Source organism: Lynx canadensis, chromosome C2 (genome assembly GCF_007474595.2).
Source record: "Lynx canadensis isolate LIC74 chromosome C2, mLynCan4.pri.v2, whole genome shotgun sequence".
Lineage (NCBI taxonomy): Eukaryota > Metazoa > Chordata > Mammalia > Carnivora > Felidae > Lynx > Lynx canadensis.
In genome coordinates, this window is record NC_044311.2 from 43,629,210 (window position 1) to 43,632,086 (window position 2,877).

A 2,877-nucleotide genomic window follows, 5' to 3' on the forward strand; every position below is an offset into this window, starting at 1 on the left:
CTAATTCCAAACAAGATGGAAAAATCAGATTGACTCATCTGCCAGAAACAAACAAAAAAAAAAAGCAAATATATATGGAACAGTAGTTTTTAGATATTGGTCATTACGCAATAATTGACAGCAAATGATGCCAGAGAGAAGGGAAATTTGAGGAGAGTCCCACAATCATCATCAGCTTACTGTTTGGGAGAGATTTTAGACTTCAATTTAGTAAGAATATGTAACGCAAATTAGTGCAACCACTTTGTTAAAGAATTTGGCATTATATTATATAGTTGAAGATTTACATAGTCCATAGCCTAACAATTCATTCTGTTCCTAGGTATATCTCAGTAGAAACTCTAACACATGTAGGACAGGATACGTGTAAAAGACTGTTCATACGAGCACTGTTCACAATAGCAAAAACCTGAAAACATCACAAATATTTATTCACAGGAAAACTGCATGAATGAAGCATGCAATATATATATATATATATATATATATACATATATATATATATATGCAATATATTGCATGCTTGCAAGAACTAATTAACTACACAGGGACTTGCTTGGCATAAGATAACTCCTAACAACAAGCTATTAAAGTGGAAAAATAAAGTCCCTAAAGAGTAAGTCGAGCATGATGTTCTTTCTGGAAAGTTAAAAATAACTAAAATAAAGGCTACATAAAAATCAGGGGCGCCTGGGTGGCGCAGTCGGTTAAGCGTCCGACTTCAGCCAGGTCACGATCTCACGGTCCGTGAGTTCGAGCCCCGCGTCAGGCTCTGGGGCCTGGAGCCTGTTTCCGATTCTGTGTCTCCCTCTCTCTCTGCCCCTCCCCCGTTCATGCTCTGTCTCTCTCTGTCCCAAAAATAAATAAAAAACGTTAAAAAAAATTTAAAAAAAAATAAGTAAAAATACAATTAATCTACCTGTATAAAAAGGAAAGTAACTTCCACTTCTGGGAGCATAGATGTATCTTTCCCTATTCTTCCCACTAAGTAGAACTAAAACCTCTGCTTTTAATATATAAAGCAAACATCATGCTGTACATGACATCCCCGTGACTTACTTATTTTATAACTGTTAGTTTGTACCTTTGACCCCCTTCATCTATTTCACCCACCTAGGATATGCCTGGAGTATTGGTGACCCCAGCCAACAAAACAACACCCAGTGGCCTCCACCTGCTGGTACTTAGAGGTTGTTGTAGAATTTTCTCTTCACCACTCAATCGTATCTACTTACATTAGCCATCAGCAAAAGAAGAAATATCTTTTTCCGGAGACCAAGAGATATTTCACACAGTATAGTTTTGACGGCTTCCGTTTCTTCATTCAGCTCATCCAGTCCCTAAACACATAGAAGCCAGGATTGTACCCGAATGGGGAGACAGCGGTAGAAGTTAAGAATGAAGCTCAGATTCAGGGGATTCCTCAGGCTTGTCAGCTGGAGAGACATGACCTCCTCCTGCCTGAGAAGAGCTTAAAAATTGACATGACAACTGAAATCATAGCAGCTCCTGTTCATCAGGAAAACAGCAGTCCGCATGCCTAATCCCTCACCTCTAGGTTATAGAGGTTTCCCAAAGTCTGTAACTCTGTAAATAACGTGCCATGTCATGGTATTCCTGGCAACTGACCTCTTCAGAATGGAGATATGATCAACAGATGTCAGGGTCTATTACAACAGCTGCCCCGGAGGCACCTCTGAAACATTTTTGGTGGGCAGTGGTGGATGAATGCGATTAACAACTTGGTGGAGGCTGCCAAGAGGTGTAGACATGAAGCAACGTGGTTTACGGGGCCGTCTCCCTTCTCTGTCACTGGAAACACAATCAGCCAGAACTCAGAATGGTTTGCAAGCCTGTCCACAATTGGTGGGTCGCGGGGCAGGGAGGCTTATCTTCACTTCCGCAGGATGGATGGGGCTGGGGCCTCTCACGCAGCTGCCCGACGGGTCCCATGGAGGCAGCAGACAGAGATGGCAGAGGCCACTGCGGACACCGCCGTCCAGGTCCTGGACTGTACCGGTAATCTCTGCCGGGCCACGCTTCCTCCGGCCCAGTAGCCAGCGGCATCTGCTGGGGCAAAAAAAAGCGGGGCTGCGGCTTCTTCCCCGGGGAGCCGTACTCCACACGTTCCCCCGCGGACTGAGTGCGCACCACGTGGCTGGATCCGCTGGAAGCTCTTCCGGTGCAAAGTTACTGCTGTGCGCCTCGCTCCGGTAACAGGACCCACCTGGGATCGATTTTCCCGTCAAACCGCATCACGCTGGAGCGCCACGGTGGAGCTGCCTCCGTGTGGAAACTGCTTTTCAAGCGCACAAATAGCACCGCCTTTCATGGTTCCTTCTTCCTTGAGTTGAGGCCTGGGGATCTCGTGCCACAGCTGCTTCACAGCCTGGTGCAGGAACGCCTCTTCTTCCCTCGCCAGGAGGACGTTGGAGTCCCAGAGCGGCTGGTCTTCCATCTCAAAAATTGTCACATTCTATCAGGTGTGAGGTGCTCATTGTGGCTTTCATTTGCATTTCCTTGATGATGAGTGATATTGAGCATCTTTTCATGTGTCTGTTGGTCAGCTGTATGTCTTCTTTGGAGAAATGTTTGTACATGTCTTCTGCCCAACTTTTCACTGAATTATTTGTGTTTTGGATGTCGAGTTGTAAAAGTTCTTTATATATTTTGGATAGTAACTGTTTATCAGCTATGTAATTTGCAAATATCCTCTCCCATTCAGTGGTTCCTTTAGTTTTGTTGGTTGTTTCCTGTGCTGTGCAGCTTTTTATTTACATGTAATCCCAATAGTTTAATTTTGCTTTTGTTTCCCTGGGCTCGGGAGACATATCTAGAAAGATGTTGCTACGTCTAATGTCTGAGGGATTACTGCCT

General features: G+C 44.5%; 1 pseudogene; it reads left to right on the forward strand.

The window, feature by feature from the left end:
• Window positions 1-1,047: 1,047 nt before the first annotated feature.
• Window positions 1,048-2,356, forward strand: LOC115524221 (annotated as a pseudogene).
• The last annotated feature ends 521 nt before the right edge of the window (window positions 2,357-2,877 follow it).